The sequence below is a fragment of the Lepisma saccharinum genome, chromosome 25 (genome assembly GCF_977018435.1).
Source record: "Lepisma saccharinum chromosome 25, izLepSacc3.1, whole genome shotgun sequence".
In the NCBI taxonomy this organism is placed as follows: Eukaryota; Metazoa; Arthropoda; class Insecta; order Zygentoma; family Lepismatidae; genus Lepisma; species Lepisma saccharinum.
This window is the reverse complement of record NC_139253.1, coordinates 15,714,822-15,738,104: the sequence shown is the minus strand read 5'-3', so window position 1 is coordinate 15,738,104 and position 23,283 is coordinate 15,714,822.

Sequence of the window (23,283 nt, the reverse complement as noted above, 5' to 3'; positions counted from 1 at the left end):
ATAAATAATCTTATACTTTGCCTGTCATAAAACATGCAGATTCAACAAAATGTGAATATATTCAGAATATGCTTATCACTTAGCATGTCCCTTTCAACAGAAGTTATATAATCTCCAATATGTTTAACTTCCAGCATGTTGTTTCAATAAAAGGGAAATAACTTCAAAACATGTTTAACAGTTAGCATGTTCCTTTTCAACACAAGATAAATAATCTCAGATCATGCTGATCATCCAACAATAAATACATAAATTCAAAACGTGCCTATCAGTTAGATTTAACCTTTTCATCACAAAACGATAAACTATTTTACATCATGCTTATCATCCAGCATGCAATGTCAACAAAAGACAAATATGTTCAGAACATGATTATCAGTTACCATGTTCGTTTCAACAAAAGATTTGTAACCTCAGATTATGTTCAATTTCCAGCATGTTCTTTCAATAAAAGATAAATAAATTCAAGACATGTCCTTTTCACCACAGATAAATAATCTTATACCATGCTTAACACCCACCACGCAGTTTCAACAAAAGAAATGCATATTGAGAACATCCTTATCAGTTAACATGTTCCTTTCAACAAAGAATATATAACCTCAGACTAATTTCAACTTCCAGCATGTTCTTTCAACAAAAGATAAATAAATTCAAAACATGCCTATCAGTTAGATTTATCCCTTTGAACACAGAACGATGAATAATCTTATGCCATGCTTATCATGCAGCATGCTGTTTCAACAAAAGATCAATTTGTTCAGAACATGCTTATCAGTTACCATGTACCTTTCAGCAAAAGATAAATAAGTTAAAAAATATGCGTTAGTTAGCATGTTAATTTGCTCATGTTCCACGTTCAGATCATGCTTATAACTCAAAGTTCTTTCGCGCCTTCCCAGTGGTTGCGTCGTCGCCTTGTAATTAGGGGTCCCGGGTTCGATACTCGGTGGAAGCACATAGTTGTTCGTATCGCACTTTAAACTGTAGGTCCAGTCCCGATTAACCTTGCTGTTCATAAAGTGAACTTAAAACACTAAATAAATCCATCAATCAAAGTTCTTTCAACAAAAATATGTTCAGAACATGCGTAATTAGATTGATCCTTTTCAACCAAAATGATAACCAAGCTTATCATCCAGCATGCAGTTTCAACAACAGAAAACATGTTTCAGTTAACACAAAGATATACAATCGTCGACCAAGCATCAAAATATCCTTCGAACAAAATAGCATGGTTATCAGTTGAATGCATCTCTTCAACAAACGATAAAGATCAAAGTTTGTTCATTTCTCTAACGTAACAGAAGTTCAGAAACCCTGTAACAAATACAATTCATGCATTTCTCTTGAACAAAGGATTATCTCAAGACAAATCCAACATTTGTTCCTTTAAGAGATGTTGATTCCATTTCCCTTAAAGACAATGAGATCCTCTAATGACTCCGCTTCAACTCAATGAAAATTTATGGAGACGTAGAAGATAACCTGTCAGGCCTTTCTCCAAAGCGAGATAATCTATCTGGGGGTGATCAACATCCTAGTAATCGCTCTTTCACTTCTATGATACATGAGCTCAGCCTCCGAGGAAAACCATTTCATCACGTTAGCCCCAGATGTGACTGACAGCTTCTCTTCTCCATGCTCTTAGGGCAAGGAGGAACGGGACTCACTCCTTGCGACCAACAAAGGCGGTGCTGGTGGAAGAATTATCAGAGCAGGTTGTAACAACAGACCGCGACATTTATGCTGGGAATATCCCTATCAGAGAAGACTTAGTGTTTTGTAATACAGCTGGGAAGTAACTGCGTGGCAGACGAATAGGTTCCTATCAAAAGACCTGCGAAATGAAGTTTCCAGTTACACAAATTCTGGTAACAAATGGCATTTGTCGTTGACGCTTGTAGCAAATGTGGGCCTCTCTCTCATTCCATTGTTTACATCCGCTCGGGCTGGGAACAAGAGTTACGCAGACGGGAAATGGGATTATTTGTTCCTCCGGTACTGTGCGGTTGTTCCCATTGGAGGGAAAAGTTTGCAGAAGAGTATTATTTTGCGGTCGGTGGCTTCATTTCAGAAACCCTTCGCTCTCTCGGCTGATGAATGATGCCGCGGCTTCATCGTCGAACGTTCACTGAGCGCCTTTCAATGGCACCTGCTTTGAATTCGAGATTGTCACTGCGAGGTGAGGGAGATTTGACAAGGTGTCGTCACGGGTAAGTTTCATCTGGGTGGATTCAAGGGTGGGATGACTAGCACTCTTGCCTCTGGTGCGAGCGGTCCATAGCTCGATCCCAGGTGGATTCAGCATCGTGGACAATTGGGGATCTACTTGCAAACAATTGGTCTCGAAAGCCAGAAAATAGCGGCGATGGGACGCTATGCCGTGATCACACATCATCCAACGGAAAGTCTCTTGACAGGAGCTCGCCAACAGGGTGTTTTGGTTTCCATGTTTCAGTGATCATGGTTGCAAAGATACTATGCTTCGTATACTTTCTAACCTTCTTCCTACTTATTTCTCTCTCTCTCTCTCTCTGGTTTTCTGTCTTTCGCTCATGTTTCTCCCTCTGTCTTTCTCCGGCAGTTTATCTTTTTCTTTATGTTTCTACTCTGTTTCTCTATCTCTACCTTTTCATCCATACTCTTTATTTATTCCTCTGTCTTTCTGTTTTATCGTCCTTTCTCTTGTTAAATATATCTTATTTTCTTCCACTCATCTTTCTCCTTCTATCTTCCTCTCTTATGTTCTGCTTATTTTTTCCTCTATTTCACTATCTCTTTTCTCCTTCCATCCTTCTCTCTTCCTTTATCCCTTTGTCTGTATGTGTTTCTTCATTTATTTTTCTTCTGTTTATATCCTTGTTCCTTTCTCTATTGCCCTCTTTATGTATTTCTTCTGTAATGTACAGCTTTTTCCTGATTTATGTAAATACAAATTTTTTAGTGTGTGTGTATAGATATATTTTACATTGGCCTGCCTCGTTGCTCGCTCCCTCTGCCGGTTGAGGAACGCGTTCTTCGGCACCCCTTGTTCGACTACAGGAATACTTTTTATTGCGAAATCCACTTCTCCCAATTTCACGGGTACGGGGGGAATTCTTTCTAAATATCGGCATGCACCGTTATTCCACCCCAATCATGCGCTAGCCTCTCCCGGTCTACAACCAAAATCTGTTTTTTGTATTAATAAAGGAGGCTAAGTCCTTCGTTACTGACGACATGTCGCAACGTAGGACCGACGCCTGATCTCTCCTCGAACCTAAGCGCCGGTGGGCATCGTTTTGCCGCTTCTCCTGTCCAGAAATGAATAGGGAAGCCTTGATTCATTGCTTTCCGCACTTGCGTCCAAGGAGGGGTCTGTTTTTTTGCCGAAAGGTGCCATGCCAGTGTTGCCAACCACGTTTCGCTTGCCCGCAGCAGCGATTGCAAAGCCCCTTAGAAATTCACCATCTACTATCTACATCTAAATTATACTTCATATTCCGTATTGAAAACGTTCCTTCAATCACAGTCGGCATAAGTTCAGTGTAAGAATATTAATACTGTGTTTAGGGGTAATTCAGCTTGTCAATGAGAACCATGTATTTGTTATTAAAGGGGGGGACTTTGATATTGTATGGAAGTTGTGTATGTTATTTTATTGATAAAGGGGGACCATTTATGTTCAATTAGACAGTGCATTTGGGGGTGATATTTAATTAATAACTGCCCAAGACATGCGAATGGAATAGTGGGGATGAAGATTTTGTTCATCGGTGTGTGCGTGTTTGCGTGGAGGAGTCCCTAGACGGCAGCACCGGACGGTAAGGACATCTTTGGGGCCCCGACGAGCAACAGCCCCAGGGCCGCTTTCAGCAGTACCACGGGTCCAAGTGTGTCTATTGGTCCCCATTTAGATTCGGTGGTCATTCCAAAGGAGGGGATGACGCCAAAATATGTGGCAACCCTGGAATCGAGGGGGACCGGAGGAGGACAATTTTTGAGAGAGAGGAGACAGTTGACTTAGAACCGCGGTGAGATAGAGAAGGGAGTTTCTAGACACTTAATGTACTACCGTTAAGTTATACTCAAGTAGTTCCGGGTGATATCACTTGGTGATATAAAGAAGTACGTTTGAACTGTCGGTCACGTATGTGTTCGAGTGCCCGTGGACTGTGACACCGTACGGAAGTGTAACCTCGCGCACTGACCGCAGTCGTAGTGTCGTTGCCCGAACTTCCTTCCCCATGCTGTCGGGATTCGACCCGAGGACCCCACCGTGACCCTGTGACCCTGCAGACGGACCAGCGCTGGACGGAGGACGACGTAGATACATCGGCCGGACCAAGGTAGGATTGTGGCCACCACCCCCACAACAGTGATCTGTGAGTGATAGCGCGCAACACTATAAAAGGGCCCAGGGGGGAATGTGTTGGGGTACGTTGGCCAACGTAGATGGTTGCTTTATGTTTGTATATATATCTTGTGTAATAGGATCTGTAGAGTATTTTCGTGTGTCAATATAATATATGTATAAAGTCGACTATTTGCTTTTCTCCAATGCATCACCCTCTTCTAATGCAGATCTCGTGGGCATTGGCTGGCGACTTGGTGAGGTAGACGAGCATATCAAAATTTATTTCAACTCCAGCGACTTTTCGCTTAGTATCCATGCTCTACCGGCGCGTCTACCGAGCTACAGCCGCAGCCGTGCATCACACTTCTATCACTTTTTATCAATTATTGTCTAATTTTTCACTCACTGTACGTGATTTTAAAATTTTCTCATGGAGACTATTTTGGTAGGCAGGTTTTTGTGCTTAGACTATTTCACGGTGGGCTAATGCCCACCCTCACCCATCCGGAGGTGACGCCCCTATATGGATTACGTTTGTTACCTGCGTCTATGTAATAGTCCCGTACCGCCATAACCCTATTTGCATTACAAATATCCCGACAACCAATGTACCCGTAGAGGCACATAGTTCTTCAGATTCCACTCTAAACTGTAGGCCCAGGCCCGATTAGCCTATCTCTGTATAAAGTGAACTTAAAAAATATTCAATTCGACAACTAATGTTATCCATATGAATATCCTCATACATAATCTAGGAAGAACACTAAACAGATTATTTTAGAAACTATTAGAGAAAGTCGTATTTCCAAATGAATTCGAAGTCCAGAAGGAAAGTAGTGTGTCTTTAAGTTAAAGGACAGGAAAGTAGTGTGCCATTATCATTACATTCATCATTAACAATGCATTTTCGCAATGATTATGTGATTATTGAACAAGGTATGAGATATTCTTCTTTTCAACAGTTTCTTGATTATATAATTATAACAATAATAATTCCAATAATTATTTGACAAACTGTGGGATACCCTGTATTTTTAGAGCGTTTCTTGAAAATCGGACAAAGTGTGAGATACCCTGCCATTAGGAGTTTGTAAGTTTAATGGTGAGATAAAACTTGTGCTTGCAACTGTACATAACAGGTTCCAAATAACATTTCTCAAATAGTAGATTGATTTCTTGCCAATTTGTTGATGGGTGTTAAGAAAGAGACGCTTTTCACTTCCTGAACGCGTTTTGCGAAAAACAGTTCAATATCTTTCAACAATCATTTTTTTTTTGTACTTTTTGTGAGAAATCTCTTCGGAATTTGAAGGCCCGACATGAAAATTCTTTATAACGCCTGTTCTTCCTACACGAAGACTGTATGTTCTATCAAAACTTTCTCTGGAGGAAGACAATCAAGTAGCAGAAAGCAGCGGTAAGAGCGAGTTTGCCATAAAACAGAGACCTCCACTTGAAAACGGCTTGACACTGATTAATGCCATAGGAAATTTCAAAGAACCAAGAAGAGATTATTCTCTTGAAACTGCAATGAAGGAGTCATGGAAGAATGAGAGCAGCGAAAGCGGAAGCCAAGTTTTTTTTTCACCTTGCTTCCTCCTCAGTTTCTAAATAACACGCATTTTTCTCGCCCGTCACTTATTTCGCATTTCTCACCGTCTCTCAAAGTCAAGATCTTCAGATCACACCTTCATCAAAACTAAGATTTATAAGAGCGTCGACGGTGACAGCACAACGGAATTTACCTCCTTCTTTCCAGAGCAGACGTGACGTTAATTCAACGAAGTTATCACAGAAATGTTGTTTTGGAAGTTAATGTAATTTAGGAACACAATGTTTAAAGGCAATAACTCTCAGTGTCTGTCATGGTTAAGTGTAATAATTTCTGAACATTCAAAACTCATCTAGATCAATTGGATATTAATGGATTGTGATAGTGTGACCTGTTTGATCTATAAAAAGCTTCGTAAAAGAGCGCTGCGCATAAACTTGCGCAGAAAACTAAGATTTGCGAGTAGGAGAAGCCATCTTTGCTACGGCAGATGGAGGATGCGCAGAAACATGCGCTGTAGCTTTCCGCGCCTGCGCAGAAAACTAAGAGTTGCGAGTAGGAGAAGCCATCTTTGCTACGGCAGATGGAGGATGCGCAGAAACATGCGCTTTAGCTTTCTGCGCTTGCGCAGAAAAGCGAAAAGTGACAAATGAGAATCGCATTACCTACTATGTCTGGTAAGAGGAAAATAATACAATCTCAAGAGCCTATAACAATGATGAATAGGGCTAGCATTTTTATGACTTAGCATATTTTTTTTTGATAAGGGGGATATGTTCCCTAAATATATAGATATTCATATTGTGAAGAAACAGCATATTTTCGCTTTTTCAAGTAATATACAGTCATTTTCCAAGTGGATTCGTTCTTACTCTCATATTCACTCGAGGTTTTTTTTTTTTGGACTGCAGCAAAATCTTTTTAATTTTTAATTGAAAATTTACAGAAAGCATTGTTTGTTCATTTCAACTCATAAAGGGCCCTTAAAGTGAACTAAAAATAGTATATATACGAAAATATTTCACCATAAGTTAGATATTGATGTTCGAAAGAGTCTAGTTATAAGGGCATATTTTGTAAAATTTTAGGTCATAAGAGCATATTTTGCATATTTTGGTGATTTTTACGTCATAAAAATCCTATCCCTAGTGATGAATTAGTTAATATGGCGAATTACATCGTAAACCGATCACGGAGATTGTGATCTAGTTCATAAATCGTTCGAAATGAACTGATTCGTGAATCATTCATGTTGAACTGATTCACTAATATTTCGTGAAATGTTCCGCGGATCATTTTGCATAATTCAGGTCATGAATAAGTCAAATTTATCTAATGCAGTTATTCTGTTCACTTCATTTGAACATAGTAAACCTTGATGTTTCACATCTTTGCAACTTGTAGATCTTTTTTACTCAATAGAAAACTTTCGTACAGGGCTCAGGAAACTGACCTACCTGTTTTCATCTGTAACTACTCTTCAGTGAAAAGCGATTATCATCCTTTTCACTTTGAGCTATAATAACTGCACGGAAACCATTGAAACCCTTAAAATATTGGTAAGGGTTACTTACATTGAACTATGTTTATACTTTTATCTCATCTTTCTTTACCTCCCATCTGTGTAACTTCTCTTCAACTGATACAGAAATGGGCAACAGTTCTGTCGGATAAGCTTCACACAGTTGCTCTTGAAGAAGAGGAACTTGACTTCGTGTGAGGGAAAAAACAGGCGTGTCGGAACATGTTCTCGCATGACACGGGTCTCAAAATCGTACTCACTCATTCGAGACTCAAAAAAAAAAAAAAAACAAGAAAAGAAAAGCTGAAAAATAATCCAGTCACGCACACTGGCTGTGGAATTGGAAAACTAGACTGAGAGTAGGTGGGGGGGGGGGGGGACTGGAAAAAATCACCTGATTTTTGTCGTTTTGTGATCTCGTGCCGACCAATGCTGGGAACAAGATCCACCGATGGAGGACTCCGAATGTTCATCATAGCTCGAAAACCTCGCCGAGTAATCCTACGCTTCGTCCCACTGGCGCTTTAATCTGTCTCACAGACACGAAACATTTCGGGAGGAGGGGAATTCAGTAATTACTCCCAGCAACCAACAGAAAAGAGACTCTCTTTTGCGATTGACGGAAATAGCTAACGACTTTTTTTTTATGCTCCGACTCTTGATCCACTTGTAAACGGGCTTCCTATTTCATCAATTCCATTCGACTGGTGGGGGGGGGGGGGAGAGTTCACTTTATCGAACTCCAGTGCTCTACTTTTGCGCTCCCTTGCAAAAGGACTTGATTTCCCACAGAAACACCCGATTCCCAAAGGCTCATATGATGGTCTTGTCGCAAAGTTCCTGTTGGTTGTGTTGCAGTGGAGAGTGTGCTGCAGAAACTGCGAATGTGCAAACGGCTGAAACTTATGTTTTAAAAAATTATCTACAGCTGGATTCTCATAGGTTCTATACTGTTCAACCTTCTTAAACATCCTCTGTTCCCTCAATCGGAGACAAAACCACAGCCATATAGGGGTGTATTACACACCGACAAGGAGTTGCTAGTTCGGAGTTGCCAAGCGTCTTGTCTCTCTCCACCAAGACAAGGCAGGGGGAGAAGTCAGTGGATGTTCTTCCTTCGTCCCCTTGAGCAGTGACCATACCCAGAGGACGGCTGGCTGCTGATACACGAGAAGAGGCAAAACGATGTGGCAACGCTTCCGACTGTCAACCGTGGCAGTAGCTGCGTTTCGGCTTCTAGAGGGATGTGGTAGGGACAGTTGATAGTCAACGTGAAAGCTGTCTACCCTCCGGATTGCTGTGGTTCCACACGTAACCCTCTGGAAGGTGAGGGAGGATGTATGATCTATTGACCAGAAGGATTATGCTGGTACTGAGTCTGTGCTCCACTAGAAGACCTTGTCAGCTATCCTGTGATTCCTTGCACCGACTAACAGAAGCACTAAGACAGCACGTACTTTGCTCTCCGCCAATCAGAGCTCGCCATTCCCTTTGAGAGAGGAATTTGAACACTTGCTAGACACATTCACAGAAAAGAGGAAGGGAAGGCAAGCGAAGCATATTATGCATGACGAGAGTGAAAGGATTTACCCTCTAAGGGAGTGTTTTTCAACCGCCACCATTGGCTAATCGCGATGAGGATGAATTGATATGATGAAATTGATGAAGAGACACTCACAAAGAACATCTATGCCCAGGCCGGGATTCGAACCAGGACCCTACGACGTCGTAGCGGGCTATGCTAACCACTTGGTCATGGAGGTCGGCAGTCTCCTGTACGAGGACCGGTACCGGGCTTAGACATCAATTGTACCGGACCGCGAGGGATTGTCCTGAAATGCGTCATTTTATATTTGCGCAACAATTTTCATAAGCAATAATTTACATTTGTCGACAAGCCAAGATGATTATGCCATAATTTATTTATTAAAGGTACATCATTAAAATTGGACACATACAGGGTGGGCACAAAGTCGCTTTCCCCAAATATTTGATTTCTTCATTTATTGGGGAAAGCGACTTTGTGCCCATCCTGTATTTACAAGTAAAATTGTCGGGACCGGAACATGGACTATTGAAAAATAATTTACCCGGCCGAAGGTTGAAAACCACCGCTCGAAGGGTCTGAAAAGCTCATTGATATTATTTCCTTGACGTTTTCAAAGACGTTTGAGTTTCTATTTAAGTCCATTTTTTTCACAGATAGGCTAATCGCGACTGGACCTACAGTTTAAAGTGGGATCCGAACCACTATGGGCCTCCGTTGGGTATTGGACTCGGGACTCCTTGATTACAAGGCGAAGACGTTACCACTACGCCATCGGGGAGACGAGGCCAATCGCCATTTTGCACTAAAAGGCACCACACAGTGGTGGAAACAGTACCAGGGTAGGTAGGTACAGTCACCGGCAATAAAAAGTGACACCTAGTCCCTGAAATGATCGCTTACACGTAAGACCTTACGGAGGTGATAGAAGTTGCCATTGAAAATTTGCTATAAATCTCCTTATCGCCGAAGCGTTAGGCAACACACATAACACCTTGCATGGAAGCGATCATTTCAGGATCTAGGTGTCAGTTTTTTGTCGGTGACTGTACATCCAAGTGCATCATTGGGACATTTTATGGCTTCCTTTAAAAGTACAGCAGAGATCATAATAATCAACATGGGCGCACAAATATTGACATTCACATACACGGCAGTGTGAAAGGAACATGATATTTGTAGTGGTGTACGGGATTCCTTGATTACGCTTAACATTTAACTCTTGAGATTTTCCTAACAAAACAAAGAATAATTTCTCATTCTTGCACTCTTTTATCTCACCTAGGTTCAAAATCCGTGTCCCACTATTTTATCTCACTCGCGATGAACAAATTATCACCAACTGCTGATCGATATTCTCACTCTAGTTCATGACATTCCGTAATAAAACGTGTGCGTTGTGGATGAATGGGAGGGTGATTTATTCGCAGACAAGACAGATGAGGGTGGAGAGGGGCGTTTCGCTCAACTGCTGTGAGGTAGCAGATGGAACCACCGCAGCCGCGTCCGAGGAGGCGACCACCAGCGGTTACCGCTAAAGTAACTTAAATCAGCCAGACACCATCACCCTATGAGCCACGTGATGTTAGGGTGGAGAGATTTGCTGCTCAGGAGGTTGTAAATTAGATTCTTCGCAGTTTTTTCTGAACATACAGGAAAAGAATGCACGAAGAGGTTGTTGATGACCAGTGCCGTGGTCGCTCCTCCTATCATGGGGGAGGGGGTGTAACGGAAGTGATAGAGCTGGAGATGGGGAGATAGTACGAAGGGGGGCTGAAAAGTTCTCGACTCCGTTCCCATACTGGCATATAATTTTGTCATTCAATGTTATTTCATAGTGTAATGTGCCAATTTGCAGGAAAATGACTACATTTTTTCATTTATTCTCAATCATTGAGGAACTGCCGAGCTCCGTGGTTGAGTGGTTAGCACAGCGTTCTACGACGCCAAGGGTCTCGGGCTCGAATCCCGGTCTACGCGTGGGTGTTCCTTGTGAATGTCCCATCATCAATTTCATCACATCATCACTCATCCTCATTGTCGCGATTAGCCAAAAATGGCAGAACGTGATGCTAAATCACAAAAATTAAAATCTATCATTGATGGAACATGGCAGAGAAATGTAGAAAGGTATTTTGCTTTTACAGGGCAATGCTCCATCATACAAGGCTGGAAGGACACGGACTGTTTTGAAGAATGTAGGGTTTCATTGAACGGGTCATCCGCTCTACTCACCAGATTTTGCCCCGACTTTTGTCTATTTCCTAACCTTAGAAGGCACTGAAAGGACAGAAATTTTGCAAGGATTCAGAGGCGACAGCAGTTCAGTGGCGGCGATTGGGTCTCAAAACTGAAAGGGGGGGGCAACGGCAGTTTACTTTCCTTCGGTAGATAAGATTTAGCATAGTGCGGGGGCAAAAGTTGCAAAAAACTGGGGCAACTGCCCCCACCCCCCTAATCGCCGCCACTGACAGTAATAGAGTAGTTCTTGGCAGACCAGACAAGTGTGTTGAACTTGAATATCAGGAATAGTAGGAAAAGTTCATAGTTCTAGTTCATATCGCTCTTGGTCGGGGCGAGAACTTTTCAGACGCCCCTCGTAGAAGATACGATAAATTGTTGAAGACTACAGCAATAAGTAATTTAATATTTTTGTAGGTGTGTGTAGGTAGTATTAGTTGGATGGATGCATTAAGTATTACCAAGCATTTAGTAGGGCCGTAAATTGTTTCTAGATACAGCATTTTTATCCGAGATGCAGTTTGACCTACATTGTTCAATTGTTTATTTTTTTAGTAGAATTGCCTATTACTTTGTGTAATTAGTCTCTAGTTCTTGTTAGTGAAAGTGAACATTTTTCTAATTAATTATACTGTATTACACTGTAAATACACTATGTAAATTACACAGTATTAGAAAATGGAAATTTTCACGGAACGCTTTACTTACCTTAACATGATTTTGTCTTTTTTCTCTTAGATTGCTACAACGACGTGATTATCTACTAGTGAAATAGTTAATATAAAATATTTACATAAACATCAAATAAATGCAAAATACATTGGAAAAAAACGCTTCTGGAATGTTCTCCTTTTTAAATTTAAACAGACGGGAATCGTGAATTGTAGTTAACTCGCCCAAAAAGGGAAAAAAATGAATCATATGTGCATATCCTCAATACCTTGTCTTTATAATACTTACTAAAACAAATCAATTTGTGAAATATTTCAATATTGTTATTTTGTGTGTGATCAAGGATTGGATTTATTGTTTGACTGACTTGAAATTTTGCTTTTTGGTTAATCGGGGCAAAGAAGAGAGGACGGCAGAAAGCACTCTAAGAACGGAAATTCTAGAGAGAAGGAAATACTGGAGATGGTGTGCTGGTTGCAGATTCAACGCTCCCTAACTTAGGCAACATAGACATAGTGGCATCGCGTGCGGTTCGCATACGAGTGTTCACAATAATGTTTTTGTACTTAATACAAATTTACTCCTCTCCCTTGTAACTTCATCTCCAATTGAGAAAGTGAGAATAACAGTTCAATTTATTTTCAATAATTTCCCCCCAAACTCATGCTATATTTGAAGTAATACAAGGAGGACCTAGGGGAAATTGTCCCTCTCCCTCTTAAAATCCGCCAGGTTTAGCGAATTCTCGCTAAAGTTTGCAACTATGTAGCACAAACATTTTCGAGTCCCCCTAGACATGCCTTGTGTATGCTGCACTCTGGTGCCGAATGTAAGAAGTATTGCCGCTTGCGTCAGTGTTCGCACAGCGAAGTGAACATCTTCAGGGTATAGTGGCCAACAGCCACTGTCAGCTCTATGCAACACGCACAGCAATTGTGTTCAACGCCCTCCGGGTAACACCGTGGGAGTCAGTGTTACCAACTATCTAGAAAAGTTATCAGACGTGAAAGAAGTCTTGTCAGAGTAAATTGTGTGTGTATACTCGTACATTAAACATAGTATTTTTTTTCGAATAAATATATGTATGTGTGTGTGTGCATTTAATATGTACGTAGCTAATTTAAGACATATACATGAGTGTTCACGTGCTCGTGCGAACATTATCACGCGACGCGCCTGCATAGACTTCATACTCTCCTAAACCCCCTCGTGGACATCAACATGTCTCCATGTATAAGGGAAGTTTATATGAATTTTACAGGGAAGAAATGAAGTGTGTGTACTGACAGCCTTGAGTACCTACCACGGTTCACGTTACAATGGACTATTCCATTTTACTGTTGTAATATAGCTGTCATTTGCCTCATAGAAAAATTGTATTTGATCCCGGCTACTTTTAACTGAGAATCCAGTGCAATATGTACTATTAAAGAGTATTAACAATTTAATTGACACTGGAAAGGAACATCTTGTGAAATATCTAAAAGAATTAATGAACAGGAGCCATTTCTGACGAGACGGAACGGGAAGGTTTCAGATATTCACGAGCCGGAACATTGTTCCAGTCCGCACCTGTCCATTTCAAGCCCTGTATATATATATATATGTATGTATGTGTTGTGTGTGTGTTTATACATGATGTTTTCTTCTTTTCCAGGGCACGACACAACGAAAGAATACAGGACTGAAAGCTCCCAAGCAGCCAAGGCAGCATAAGGTAAGATAACTTTTAAAACTGAGTTGCTTATCAATATTTTGATTGAATTGTTGCTTTAAGTCCACTTTACGCACGGAAAGGCTAATCGGGACTGGACCTACAGTTTAAAGTGGGATCCGAACCACTGTGCCATGTGCTTCCACCGGGTATCGAACCCGGGACCTCTTGATTACAAGGCGGCGACTCTACCACTACGCCATCGGGGAGGCCCAATTATCAATATTTTATTCCCATTTGTGACGTAGAGTGGACTACATAAATATTACCAAACAAATTGTCCATGCTTATCCCCTTTGTTGTACGCAATGAGAGCTTCGAGAATTGATACAAAACTCCAAACAACTGCCGGCATGTGTACCATCATGCACAAAAATCCATTCCTTACATATATATCTGACCCAAGAGAAAAATTAATGAAAATAGTCATGGATATTTTGCCGAGCAATACTTGTGCATCCCACTGTACAGCCTACTCTGTTCATAACACTGACTTTTTCTTGTTCGTTTACTTTCCAATTACAGTTCATTAGAAGGATATTGGGTTTAGAAGCCATATACAACCGTGGGGCAAGGCGGTTGTGAAGTAATCGGTCGGGCCATGTCAATCTATTTTAGTATAATTAACATTTTCTCTGTCAATATTCTTTATTTAATGAGTCGGTGCACAAGTCATTGCTTCATACCTGAAAGGGCTCCCAAAATGTAACTGTTTTTGATAAAGTTACTGGACTGAAAAATATAAACATTGGCAAAATGGGACGTTTTTCCCGAGGCAAAGACATGCGTGGTAAGAAGCGTCTAAAATATGTCGCAGTTAGCTTGTAATTATATTTGTGTGCTTTATGTATGGAAAATACATAATTGTGTATGAGAAAGTTATTTTTTAATGTTTTGATTTTTGATATTTTTCTGCAACCTTTGGCTAATCGCGACGGTGAAGATGAGTAATGATATGATGAAATTGATGAAGGGACACTCACAAAGAGCACGCATGGCCAGGTCAAGATTCGAACTCTTGACCCCTGGCGTTGTTCTTCGCTGTGCTAACCGCTCCTCCACGGAGGTCGGGGGTGGGGGGGAGAGGACACAGAAATAAGGTGGTGAATTTACATTACAAGAACGAAGCCCTCTATGAACTTTTTCTGAAAGAAATACTCATAATGAAGAAATTCGAAGCAATAAAAACGTGAAGCTTGCCAAAAATGTTGATTTTAGTTCACTTCTGTAATCAGATAAGCGAATTGGGATTGGATCTGCAGTTTAAAGTACGTAGGATCCGAATCACTGCACAATGTGCCCCCACCAGAGATAAAACCCTGAACTCTTCGTCTTTCATTACAAGTCAACAACGTTAGCACTCTTTACACACAAGCGTAGACCTTTCACTTACATTACAATACGAAATAACGATTTGGGAAATTCGCCAGTAATCCGTGGCAACTGTAGAAGGGGGCTGGGATGGGCCACAGCCCACAAGGACAACAACAAATGCAAGTGTGGAGGTAAAGGTAAGCTGGGAGGAAATCCTTTTTTTCCTAGTGTCCGAAGATAAGGCCCAACATATGTTCATTTTGGGTCATTGTAGGCCAGAAAAAGGTGGGTTTTATTTGTCCTTTTCTGCCTTTTTCGGCTTATTGGTCCTTTTTAAGCCTTTTTTTAGGTCTTAAACGGCTTTTTTTTGCAACTTCACTATCTTTCGACTAAGTTTTCACTGCCCGTTCTCAATTCGAATCATCATCAGTTCATCACCTCTTAAACATCCTTTCTGTAGTAAAGAAATAAAAAAAAAGAGAAACAAATATATTTGAACCGATCCCTGAAACTAGAGAAAAACATTTTCGGACGACTGAAGCAGGTACGGTACAAGGTCCTTTAACCGTAACTTGTCTGGAAGGTGGCGCTGTAAGTGGCAACTTTCTCTTGTTTTGAAGCTTTCAGCACGGTGTGTGCGACCAGACAGCACACGCCTGCAAAGATCTCAAGGTGCCGCGCAGGGGGAGGGGGTGGGGAGGTTAAAACTGAAGTTATTAATTAATTTGGATCACATTTATATGTTCTTTTTTTTCTGTTTTTAGGTCCTTTTTTATATTTTTATGTCTTTTTTTGGCAATTTATAGGTCTTCAACTTCCGAGCACTCGTTATAACCTTTCACCCACCAACTCTTTGGGCACGCCACTGCGTGTCCCTTCTTCTGAGTGTCACTTCATCAATTTCATCATATTGTCACTCATCCTCATCTTCGTGATTAGCCAAAAGTGACAGAAATGCGATGTCAAATAAACAACAATCAATCAATCAATCTTTGGGCACGCCACCTCTCTTCTCGGTATTTACTTCGGAAACGCCGTTTTTAGCTAATGTTTACGTGTCTGATGATATGAGATACCCAGATAGCTTAATTGGAACCCCCGAGCGAAATTCGTGCGAACTCGGACATACACGAACATTCCCGAAAGAGCACGATCCGATAAGATTTAGTGCTATATCTTCGCCGATAAGTGCCCTCAAATAAGAAATATGCACAGTGTACGAATGGAATCGAGTTGATGCGAACTAAAAAAAGAACATACGAAGATTTCTGCAATGAGTTTTGATTGAAACCCGTTTTATGTTAGCCAAAATAACTCAGGACCGTACCATATTCAACGTGGATCGCTCTGAACTTACAAAAGTTTGTTACCGAATGGAAAAGGAGGTGTCATTCTTCCTAGACTACACACGTCAGGAGAATGTATTTATATTTCTAGTGCTTTCAACTTGAAAGACCAAGTGCTTGAAAATCGAATATGATGAGCAATTGTGGAAGAATGTAATAAAAATATTAATTTTGCTGAATACATTCGCTAATATTAATTGAAATAGCTTATGGGTCATATACGTTCATCAGAACGTATCTCCCCTGGAAAACGAGTAGTTATTGTTTTCATTTGGTTCATTTGAAATAATACAAAACAAATCATTGCCTCAAAACTCGAGGTAATATATTACTTACCCTACCTGGGAAAGTGTTGCTTGCCCCCCTTGAAAATAGTTTTGTTGTGCCCTCACCTGAAAAAAAGTTTTGTTGTGCCCCACTCCCCTGGGAAAAAGTCTGGGTACACCTATGCTCCAACAAAAAAAAAAATAACAATATAGTTATCGTCTTTTAGTGGCATTGGTGTACCGTTAGTGTGAGTATTCTAACTAAAAGAGAAAACAGTTGTACATAATTAATTTCAGAAGAAACGGACGGCACATATCAGTATGACTCACCATTTCACGAAGGAACTGCGCATTCACGTCTGCGCATGCGCGCCAACTGGACGAGTCGAGTGGCGAAATAGGGATGTCGGTTGCAAGTGGAACGGAGAAGTGAAGCAGTTTCCGTGAAAATCCTGTGCTGGTGGTTGTTGGACGCTGAAGTTGAAGTACGTAGTTTGCTGTAGGAAAAAAAACGAACGATAATGAACAACGGAAACAAGTAAAATTCTGGTGTGAAACCAGCACGTAGTTTCGGGAGTATCATCATCATCATTCTTCGCCCTTTCGTGCCTCTTTGAATTCGTCTATTCGAGATAGGCGTCACTTCTACTGTTAAAGTGTCAATATCGAAAATTCTAGGCTACCAGGATACTCTCACCAGTGGCGAAGCGAGCGAGGTGTCGGGGCCCTGCAATATTCTCTGTGTGCTCCTGATTTTATTTATAATCCCATAAAATCAACAGGTAGTGTTGCTTATATGAAAAAGAAAAACGATTTACAAGACAGATGTTGTAAGTCAACAATGATGCAATTCGAACTGAAAATTATTTGAAAAATCTCTGTGCCTCAAGCTACACACCCTCAGTCCAAAAGATTGATTGATTTTATTTTGCGTTTCTGCCACTTTTGGCTAATCGCGACGATGAGAATAAGTGATGATGTGAAATTGATGAAAGGACACTCACAAAGAACACCCATGACTAGGCCGTGGTTCGAACCCGGGATCCCTCAGTACAAAAGAGGAGATTTTTTTTTTAGTTCTTGTTTTAATTGATTGATTAAAGTAGGTTATTTCACGTCGCTCTTCTTCCACTTTTGGCTAATCGCGACAGTTTTTAAGTCCAATTTGTGTACAGAGAGGCTAATCAGAATTGGACCTACAGTTTGAAGTGGGATTCGAACCAATATGTGGCACAACCGGGTATTGAACTCGGGATTCCTTGATTATAAGGCAATCACGTTACCACTACGCCATCGGGGAGACCAAAGAGTGTAGTGTTTACTATTTTTTAAACAATATCTCAAAAACGGTATTTGTTTTCAATGTCTGTGTATGTCACATGTAATAGATTTTTCTAAAAAGTGTATCAAGCAAAAAAATATAAAATGAATTATTCTTTCAGCACCACTATGTGGAAGTCAAGGAATAAAAGGTATGACTGAAGATGACTGGACCCCTCTCCGATTTCCTTCATATTTGGCATACTTACTAATTGAGGCCTGCTAATGACGAATCTGAAGTTAAAATTTGTCGGAAACGTCTAGAAATTGCAAAATAATTGCGAACCATTGACGCTAGCCCCACAAACCATTGGTGCTACTAGCCCCACGAACCATTGACGTTCGGTTAGGTTAGGCAAACATAGTTAAAATTTGGTGCCGTTGTAGTATCAGGAATATATATATATTTGCTTGTGAAACAAAAAATTTCGCGAAAATCGACGGTTTCCATTTCGAAAGCTAATGCCTTATTTTCGCTTATTTTGCAATTTCTAGACGTTTCCGACAACTTTTAACTTCAGATTCGTGATTAGGAGGCCTCAATTAGTGAGTATGCCAAATATGAGGAAAATCGGAGAGGGGTCCGGTCATCTTCAGTCGTTCCGAATAAAATTCCAATTTTCTCGTTGGGGTAAAAGTTAATTTCTTGTCCGTTGTGGTTGCTGTGGGAAACGGGTGGTCAGGTAGAGACTTGTTATCTAATGTACGTCCGAAATATGATCTATTTTCTTAGTATTACTCCTGCCTCGGGAGGGAGGGGGGGTTCAAGCAGGTCGGATGCGGGGCACATCCAGCCGCTAGCACGTAGCGAAAATCAGTCGCTCGAAAACAGCTTGACAGCACCAAACTTAACCCTTCTAATCAACTTAGATGCATTATTATGAATATTACAATTGTAATAATGCCTGCTTTGTTAGGTTACGAGGCTATTTTTAGGGCTGGCCATTTTCGAGACGTGTTAGCAGACGGGATAATTATGTCCCACAACCGACCCCTTGTCATATATTTAAAACACGTATGTAGAAAGATTAAATGGCCCTTCTTCAACAATGCAATCGTTAACAAAAAAAATCACATCAAATATACTAGAAATCTCTGTTTTCACAAATTTTAACAAAATTAATTAATCAAACTACTAAATCAGTGAAAAACTACGCACTACGATACACACCTTTAACATAAAATAATATTTTTTTTTCATTTTTTTTAAGAGAGACAGAATTAATTTATTTGATTTGACTACGCACGTTGCGAAACCTCTTTCCAGTTACGCACTTACTAGGTTACTGGTAGTTTTAGACGCGCGCACACTCTAGCGGCATTTTCTGTAAACACAAGTTATGTCGCACCTATCTTCTTCCGAACAACTGGCTTGGATTGCAAGTCATGGTTGGAAGAAATGAAGTGCACGAACGAAAGATAATGCTTGCTTGTGTTTTGAAAGCAGCGGTTTTAGGAATTACAACAGCTAGAGATGTATTTGTATTCATATTCTAGCTACTTCTTGTCGCTTTACAATTTTCTGACTGCGAAGAATGATGAATAATTGAAATGGATGTTTAAACGTACGGCCATGAAAACAGGCGGATGGGCAGAATCGCGCTGTTGCCACATGTGGGAAAAGCAAAGCGAGAGCGGGACAAAAGTCGCTGGTTCCCGCGCACTGTGTGGCAACGTCAACCGGGCTGCGTTGCCTAGTTCGAGCGTCAGACCGACCTCTCTCCGGGGCACTTTTGTGCCATTCCTGACCTTTCGAACAAATACTGTCAGTTTGTACAAAGACCAACTCTGTAACAAGATATATCATTTTCTTAAACCTCCGAACACAGCTGTGCTCAGACGTGGCAACAATGCGAACTTCTGCCACCCGCCTAATTTCATGGCCATGCGTTTAGTTATATTTTTTACCACATTTCAAATATGCCATTCTTTCATTTTGTGACTCACTTCAAAGCAATTCCCCCCCCCACCTTTGCAAGGCGAGGCCAAAGCCCGTGGCCTCCCCACAAATCACAGCTCAGTCAGCTCTTTGCATAATACTCCATCTATAGTCAGGTAATGGAGTATTGTAATGAGATTGAAATTTTGCACTCCAATAAAGTGTGCAAGGAAAACTAATTGTTGATCCATTATTTTTAGCATTACTATTTCTAAGATATTACTGTTGGGACAGCACACATACAGGGGACAAAAATATGGAAACACCACGACATCGGAACGGGTGATATCGACGCATTTTTTCCACTTGAAATCGGACGAGGTGCGACAGTCTTTTGTTTTGCGCCGTGAGATATGATGACCCTGTCGAACTGGTAGGAGTCAACAGTTGCTCTGTAGATAGCGTGCAGTGCAGTTGATACTGAATCATGTCCGAGCTGACAGTGTTTCAAAGAGGGCAAATTGTTGGTGTCCGCCTTGCAGGCGCCTCTGTTACCAAAGTAGCCATGTTATTTGGCGTATCGAGAGGGACTCTATCCAAGATCATGATGACATAATAATGTGTTCGGAAAGACGTCATCAGATAAACACCTGCGTGGATGAAAATGTACACTGAGTGACAGAGACAGAAGGACACTGAGGAGGATTGTGACCATGTCTAGCATGAAGAATGGTGCAAGATCCCATTATCCACCATCCCGGACTTGTATTTGTCCATTCCTCGGAGACTGCAGGCAGTTTTGGAAGCTAAAGGCGGTCCTGCACCTTATTAGCTAGAGCATTCCGGCTTTTCTTTGCAGGTGTTTCTATATTTTTGTCCATACCCTGTAGATTGGTTCGGAATCATTATAAACTTAGATCCCGTCGCGGTTAGCGTGTCTGTGCATAAGTGAACTGAAAACAAACTTACCAAACTTGTTGAGTTGCAGTCATTTTTCAGCATATTGACTAATCTTCTGAAAATGAAGTTAAGCAAAATTATTACGTGCGTTAAGTCGACATCACTGAAAGATACGCGTAAAAATTATAGTGAATATTACTATTAGGGAAAGGCGAAGTTTCTAGGCAGCCATTGTAACGGCGAAATGAGGCGGAAACAAATATTCCCAGAAAGCAATTCGGTCGCTAAAACGTTCCCGTCTTAAAACCCGGAATGGAATTTCTCCATATAATAGTCCTCTTTATCCAATGTTATGCTGGAAATGGTGAGTGTTGGTGGGGAACGGTGAAATAATTTCGGCGTTATAATTCCTGTTTGCTTTGAGGTACGACGAGGGTAGAGGGGGGAGGAGGAGGGGAGGGAGCGGGATTGCTTGTTTAATTTTCGCCGTGAAACGTGGTTCAATCATAGCTGAAAATTGGCGACGAGATAAGGAATGTGGGAGGTAGCAAAGCGAGACAGAAGAACACAGAATTCAATTTCGTTGCTAGATTTGAGACAGTTCTTTGAGAACAACGGTGCCGGATTACCTGGTAATTGTTTTACGCGGTAACTTGGGATTTGTTGTGTACGTTCAGAAGCTACACCTGTTCTGCAGTAGCTTCTGGCGTTCCTTCCTACTTTGTCCACACCCTGCTAAGCTGTGCAGCATTAATTTATGGAGAAAGAGTGTGCTTACGTGTGTGTGTAGGGTGACCAGACACTCTTTTTAAGAGTATTATACACAGAAAAAACTGGTTTCTTTGGAATTACCAAAAAAGTTTGGTTGAGCTATTTGGTTATGCTTTTTGTTTCCGATAACCAAATGTTGCTTGTAATTACTAAATAATTTTGTTTAAGAATACCAAAAAATTTGGTCAGACAAAATATGGTACTCGTAAACAAAATTATACATATGTAAGTAATGAGAAACAAAACGTTTGGTTAAATTTACTATATGTGCGTGAGCGTGCTTTCGATTTTGAAATAACGATTGTCCAGTTTCGTCGAGTGTACTATGAAAAACTTTTGTCAAAAATTGAAAATTGAAATTGAAAAATTAACACTCGAAGTGAGTCTTTATGTTGCTGTGTAACCTAATATTCTGAAAAAAAAAAAGCTCAGAATATACTTACTTTACACCGGCTGCTAGATGGTTCTGCCAAAATATGTACAAGAAACATAAGTTTTTGTACAACAAATAATGGTATGTTTGATTATAATCATAGTGAAAAATTGTGCTTTAACATTCTTCGACAGATATGAACATCAAAGCTAAAAATTAAAGAAGAAAATGTACTGCAGTGAATAAAATGAATCTCCCATGAGCAACCTTTTGATACTGGACTATATAAGAAGAAGGTAAGTGTGAAAAGCAGAGTCTACGGGACGGTACTTACACCACCTCTGACCAATGAAGAATGATGATGCCGCAGAAAAACAAACACGCTCCAAAATCGGTTAGTTCACGTGAGTAGTGCAAGTGCCCGGGTACCGCGCCCGAAAATGAGGCTCGGTGAGGCTCGCCTTAATGGATTTGTCTCGTAAGGCATGAGCCTCATTTTCTCGCAGTGTTGCCAGCTGCTTACTCGAAAAAATCACCAAGGTTTTTTTTTGTGTCTAATCTAGCCTAAAGCAAGGAGCTGGCAATCTTGCTTGAGGCTTGTTTTACAGTGCATAAAGCAAGGTTGCCAACCTACTGGTATTTTTGCCATAATTTTTTGCAAAAAAAAAAGAGAGGAGAGAGAGAGGGAAGAGTTAAACAACCGACAGCTGCCAACACCCACCCTAACCTATTCTAACCTAACCTAACCTAACCTAACCTAACCTACTCTAACCTAACCTAACCTAACCTAACCTAACCTACTCTAACCTAACCTACTCTAACCTAACCTAACCTAACCTACTCTAACCTAACCTACTCTAACCTAACCTACTCTAACCTAACCTACTCTAACCCAACCTACTCTAACCTAACCTAACCTAACCTAACCTAGCCTAAAGCAAGGAGCTGGCAACTTTGCTTGAGGGTTGGTTTACAGTGCATAAAGCAATTTTTGCCAACCTACATATACTAAACAAGGAGAGTTGGTACTGCCGTAAAAGAGAGAGGTGGGTGGGTGGATGGCAACACAATACACGCGCGCGCGCGTGCGTGTGTGTGTATAATATGTAGCATTATTAACTAGAGTGTGTTGGCAATTTACTTCCAACTAAAAAAAATAGAGATGTCGACGTTGGTGTAAGATGAAAGAGAGAGAGAGAGAGATTTATGGCCGGCAACAGTAATAAGCGAATGCGCCATATCGTAATTTTCCAACTCCGGTATATCGTGATTTTTGTAAACCTCTCTCGGGGGAACGATGTGCCACGCACACACGCACGCGCGTGCGCGCACACACACTTATATTATAACACAAACAAACAAACAAACAAAATAATAATAATTGTTGTTTTTTTAGGATTCCTGTCCTCCATAACCCCGCCAGGAGTGCGTGGTGCCCAACCAAAAAAAAAGTAAAGGTTTACAAATAGGAGTTGGCAACACTGACTAGTCGCTTCACAAACTTTTTGTTTTTTAAAAAAAATTGCCA